At 44.6% G+C, this 6262-nt stretch overlaps 1 long non-coding RNA gene across 1 annotated transcript; it reads left to right on the forward strand.

The window, feature by feature from the left end:
* The first annotated feature begins 3976 nt into the window (after nucleotides 1-3976).
* Nucleotides 3977-5847, forward strand: LOC120296924. Its single transcript, XR_005553615.1, has 2 exons — nucleotides 3977-4262; nucleotides 5598-5847. It is a non-coding gene; the product is annotated as an uncharacterized LOC120296924 (long non-coding RNA).
* The last annotated feature ends 415 nt before the right edge of the window (nucleotides 5848-6262 follow it).

Here is a 6262-nt window from a genome sequence, read left to right on the forward strand (position 1 = left end):
GAGTTTATGGCGACCTAACCCTAACCCAAAGTGGAATTTTCCTCCTATGGGATTTTCCCATATATTTCAACAGGAAACATAGATACAGCAGGTTACAAAGGTCAGTGCCCTTCTAAATATACAAAAGCACTCCCGGTTTGTTGGCGATGTTAATTTTGCTCTATGAGTTCATGGTAACCTAACCCTAACCCTAAGTGGAATTTTCCTCAAATGGGATTTTCCCATGTATTTTACCAGAAAACATAGATAGGGCAGCCTAATAAAATTAGTTCCCTCCTGCCCATACAAAAGCACTCCGACTGTGTTAGCAATGTCTATTTTGCTCTGTGAGTTCATGGTGACCTAACCCTATCCCAAAGTGGAATTTTCCTCCAGTGGGATTTTCCCATTTATTATACCAGAAAAAATAGATAGGGCAGGAAAAGAGGTCAGTTCCCTCCTAAACATACCCAAGCACTCCGAGTTTGTTGGCAATGTTCATTTTGCTCTATGAGTTCATGGTCATAACCCCAAGAGGAATTTTCCTCCAATGGGATTTTCCCATGTATTTTACCAGGAAACATTGATGGCGCAGGTAAGAAAGGTCAGTGTACTCCTAACCATACACAAGCACTACGGGTTTGTTAGTAATGTTCATTTTCCTCTATGAGGTTTAGGTTTAGGTTACCATGAACCCATAGAGCAAAATGAACATTTCCAACAAACTCGGAGTGCTTGGGTACGGTTATGAGGGCACTGACTTTTCTAGGCTGCCCTATCTATGTTTCCTCGTAAGATAAATGGGAAAATCCCATTGGAGGAAAATTCCACTTAGGGTTATGTTTAGGTTATCATAAACTCATAGAGCAAAATGAACATTGCCAACAAACTCGGAGTGCTTGGGTATGGTTAGGAGGGCACTGACTTTTCTAGGCTGCCCTATCTATGTTTCCTGGTAAAATACATAGGAAAATACCTTTGGAGGAAAATTCCACTTAGGGTTAGAGTTAGGTTACCATGAACTCGTAGAGCAAAATTAACATCGCCAACAAACTCGGAATGCTTGTGTATGGTTAGGAGGGCACGTATATTTCTACGTTGCCCTATCAATGTTTCCTAGAAAAATATATGGAAAAATCCCATAGGAGGAAAATTCCACTTAGTGTTAGGATTAGGTAACCATCAACCCTTATAGCAAAGTAACATCGCCAACAAACTCCGAGTACTTGGGTATGGTTAAGAGGGCCCTGACCTTTTTAGCCTGCACTATCTATGTTTCCTGGTAAAATACATTGGAAAATCCCATAGGAGGAAAATTCCACTTAGGGTTAGGTTACTATGAACTCAAAGAGCAAAATGAACATCGCCAACAAACTCGGAGTGCTTGGGTACGGTTAGGAGGGCACTGACCTTTCTAGCTGCCCTATCTATGTTTCCTGGTAAAATACATAGGAAAATCCCATTGAAGGAAAATTCCACTTAGGGTTAGGATTAGTTCACCATGAACTCATAGAGCAAAATTGACATCGCCAACACACTCGGAGTGCTTGGGTATGCTTAGGAGGGCACGTATATTTCTACGTTGCCCTATCTATGTTTCCTAGAAAAATACATGGGAAAATCCAATAGGAGGAAAATTCCACTTAGGATTAGGGTTTAGGTCACCATGAAGTAATAGAGCAAAATGGACATTACCAACACACTTGGAGTGCTTTGGTATGATTAGGAGGGAACTGACTTTTCTTGGCTGCCCTATCTATGTTTCCTGGTAAAATACATGGGAAAACACCATTGGAGGAAAATTCCACTTAGGGTTAGGTTACCATGAACTCGTAGAGCAAAATGAGCATTGTCAACAAACTCGGAGTGCTTGGGTATGGTTAGGATGGCACTGATCTTTCTAGCCTGCGCTAACTATGTTACCTGGTAAAATACATGGGAAAAACCGATAGGAGGAAAATTCCACGTAGGGTTAGGGTTAGGTAACCATCAATCCTTAGAGCAAAATGAACATCACCAACAAACTCGGAGTGCTTGGGTATGGTTAAGAGGGCCCTGACCTTTTTAGCCTGCACTCTCTATGTTTCCTGGTAAAATACATGGGAAAATGCCATAGGAGGAAAATTCCACTTAGGGTTAGGGTTAGGTCACCATGAACTAATAGAGCAAAATGGACATTGCCAACACACTCAGAGTGCTTTGGTATGGTTAGGAGGGAACTGACTTTTCTAGGATGCCCTATCTATGTTTCCTTGTAAAATACATGGGAAAATCCCATAGGAGGAAAATTCCACTTAGGGTTAGGGTTAGTTTACCATGAACTCGTAGAGCAAAATGAACAACGCGAACAAACTCGGAGTGCTTGGGTATGGTTAAGAGGGCTCTCACCTTTTTAGCCTGCGCTATCTATGTTTCCTGGTAAAATGCATGGGAAAAACCCATAGGAGGAAAATTCCACGTAGGGTTAGGGTTAGGTAACCATCAATCCTTAGAGCAAAATGAACATCACCAACAAACTCGGAGTGCTTGAGTATGGTTAAGAGGGCCCTGACCTTTTTAGCCTGCACTCTCTATGTTTCCTGGTAAAATACATGGGAAAATCCCATAGGAGGAAAATTCCACTTAGGGTTAGGGTTAGGTCACCATGAACTAATAGAGCAAAATGGACATTGCCAACAAACTCCGAGTGCTTTGGTATGGTTAGGAGGGAACTGACTTTTCTAGGATGCCCTATCTATGTTTCCTGGTAAAATAAATGGGAAAATCCCATTGGAGCAAAATTCCACTTAATGTTAGAGTTAGGTGACCATAAACACATAGAGCAAAGTGGACATCGCCAAAAGACTCAGAGTGCTTGGGTATGGTTAGGAGGGCACTGAGTTTTCTAGGCTGCCCTATCTATGTTTCCTGGTAAAATACATGGGAAAATCCTTTTGGAGGAAAATTCCACTTAGGGTTCCACATTGTGTTGGCAATGTCCACTTTGCTCTATGAGGTCATGGTGACCTAACCCTAACCGTAAGTGGAATTTTCCTCCTAAGGGATTTTCCCATGTATTTTACCAGGAAATATAGATAGCACAGGCTAAAAAGGTCAGTGCCCTCCTAACCATATCCAAGGACTCTGAGCTTGTTGGTTATGTTAATTTTGCTCTACGAGTTCATGGTAGCCTAACCCTAACCCTACGTGGAATTTCCTCAAATGGGATTTTTCCATGTATTTTACCAGAAAACGTAATACGGCAGCCTAGAAAAGTCAGTTCCCTCCTAACCATACCGCAGCACTCTGAGTGTTTTGGTGATATTCATTTTGCTCTATGAGTTCATGGTAGCGTAACCCTAACCCTAATTGGAATTTTCTTCCTATGGGATTATCCCATGTATTTCACCAGGAAACATAGATAGGGCAGGCTAGAAAGATCAGTGCCCTCCTAACCATACCCAAGCACTCCGAGTTTTTTGCGATGTTCATTTTGCTCTACGATTTCATGGTCACCTAACTCTAACCCTAAGTGGAATTTTCCTCCTATGGGATTTTTCCATGTATTTTACAAGGAAATAAATGTGCCCTCCTAACCATACCCAAGCACTCCAAGTTTGTGAGCAATTTCTATTTTGCTCTATGAGATCATGGTGACCTAACCCTAAGCCATTGGTCGAGCACCTGAAAGGGTGAAACAGCCACTTGGACCCGTTTTGAAGCTTCTGGATCACTCTGGGAGGGGTGCTCGGAAAACAGGATGAGAAGCAGAAAGCTGGAGAAAGGACTTCTTCCAGCTCTCTGGGGTTCTTTCACTGGGAGGGCAAGGAAGCAGCAGTTCTGCTCCGTGGAAGGTGGGAGCAGGCGGCCACTCATTCAAGCTTCGTCAAGTGACTCCAGGAGCAAAGCGAGCTCCAACTCCCTGGAATACTAACTTTGCAAAAGAGGGAGGCGGTGGTGGAATTAAAATAAAACCGGGGGGGGGGGAGGTTGAGGAAACCCAGCAGATGCCTATTAGAGGGCGAGCAAGAAAAGCAAGATCAGGGAGATGAAGAAAGCTTTCGGGGTTTGTACACAGACATAGCTGACTCCTCCTTGTCTCCTGCCCTTGCTGCATCTCCTGTGGAGACACGTTTGCATTTCTCTGTGTCTCTCTCTCTCCCACTCAAAGGAATCTTGCAGCTCGATCCTTGAAGCGATTTCAAACGGCCCCTTCATTGCCAGGCGTCCCCATGAAAGTCAATGGAGGTCTGCTTTGACTCGAAAGGTCAGCTGCGGCGCTTCAAAGTCCGTTGGTTTTACTGGTGAGCCACCGCCTTCGCCTCCTCGGCTTTGTATCAACACAGATCACTGAGCAGGACGATTGATTAGTGCGGGTCTCTCCTGGCCAAAGTAGCGATAGTTGGAATGGGACCTTGCCTGATCTTTTGTCCAAACTCAGTCAGGTGGTTCCCCTGGCCTTTTGAGTCACCGTGGACCTCCATTGACTTCCATGGGGATGCCTGGCAATGAAGGGGCTGATTGAAACCGCTTTAAGGATTGAGCTGCAGGATGGCTTTGAGTGGGAGAGAGAGACACAGAGAGGGATCCGGCGCTTGTTACCTACCTACCTTTCCCGGGCAGGGATCGCCAGCCCCATCAGATCCGCTGGGCTGGCAAGAGGTCCCTTGAGAGAGCAGCTGCCGTCGCCTCCCCTCCCATCTCCCGGTGGGCTTCAGGGGAAGCGCAGGACTTCGGAGGGCCGTTCCTGTTCAAAGCGAGCCGTGCGCCTTCAGGGCTTGGGAGACAGAGCAACGCTGAGCCTAACCGGGCAGACCTCTTTCCTGGGGCCTCAGCTTGCGGGAGGGCTGGCCTGCTCAGTGGAGGTGCCAGCGGGCCACTCCCAGGGAGGATCCTGGGGCTGCCCTGTGCATCTCCCTGGCCACGTGTGCCTCGGACAGGGCCAACCTGGGAAAGGGACTTCCTGGCTGCATTTCTCCCAGGGGGTGGGGCGCCCGGGCACAGGGCCAATCAGGAGCCCCATGAGGGGACAGGTCCGAGAGAGAGAGAGAGAGAGAAAGAGAGAGAGAGAGAGAAGGGAAGCACAAGTGCCTCTCTGTCTTTCTCTCTGCAAATGGCGGATGAGGCTCCGGAGCCGCAGGAGAAGGCCCAAAGAGCTGCATGCAGCTCCGGAGCTGGGGGTTGCCAATCTGTGCCCTAACCCTGAATGGAATTTTCCTCCAATGGGATTTTCCCATGTATTTTACCAGGAAACATAGATAGGGCAGGCCAGAAAGGTCAGTGCCCTCCTAACCATACCCAAGCACTCCGAGTGTGTTGGCGATGTCCATTTTTCTCTATGAGTTCATGGTGACCTAACCCTAATCCTAAGTGGAATTTTCCTCCAATGGCACTTTCCCATGTATTTTACCAGGAAACATAGATAAGGCAGCCTAGAAAAATCTGTGCCCTCCTAATCATACCCAAGAACTCCTTTTTTGTGAGTGATGTCCTTTTTACTCTTTGAGTTCATGGTAATCTAACCCTAAGTGGAATGTTCCTCCTATGAAAACTCAAAAGATGGTATTTCCTTTTGAAAGGTCATTATGATTAGTAAAAATTTGGAAGAAAATCATTATTTTTTCTTTCCTTCCCTCCAGGATGAAAAGGAAGAGGAGGGATGAATGTCGAAATCCCTGTATGAAGCTTTCATTACCTTTGGTGCTTTGATTTCTCTGTTGTTATTTTTTTTTCTACCTAAAAAGTACACTCATTAAAAGTAATAATATTACTTTTCTGCCATTTACTCTTAATGGAAACTAGCAAACTTAGCTTTAAATGTCTCTACTATGGAAACACATTGTAATTCTCAATCTGAAAAGGACCAAAAATAAAAATAAGCTATAATTAGTCAATTGGTCATAAAGCATCCATACTGCATATACACCCCATAAAGTCCACATTCATATGCATACAAAATAGGAAAATAAGCTCTTTTCTAGAACTTCTGAGTTGGGGTGGAGTGGGAGAAAAAAGTGGTCTGAATATGAGTCCGCAATGTGATTACAATTCGTCTAGCAGCTCTTCTATTCACCAGAGCAAAGAGGCCATAAATCATGGCTTACAAAATATAGTGTTGCATTCACACAACATAGTCAGATAAAACCATACAAATCATATAATTAGTTTAGGGTAATACATAAACCCAGTCATAGATTTAGTCAGTACTTTTTTTGTTAAAGAAAAAAAAAGGTGCTGGAACTCACAGGTCATATAACCCAGCTTGCCCACCCTAAAAAGCAACATCCAAAAAAGGTGCCGGAGT

Source organism: Crotalus tigris, unplaced genomic scaffold, assembly GCF_016545835.1.
Source record: "Crotalus tigris isolate CLP2741 ecotype Arizona unplaced genomic scaffold, ASM1654583v1 scf7180000021807.146482, whole genome shotgun sequence".
Classification (NCBI taxonomy): domain Eukaryota; kingdom Metazoa; phylum Chordata; class Lepidosauria; order Squamata; family Viperidae; genus Crotalus; species Crotalus tigris.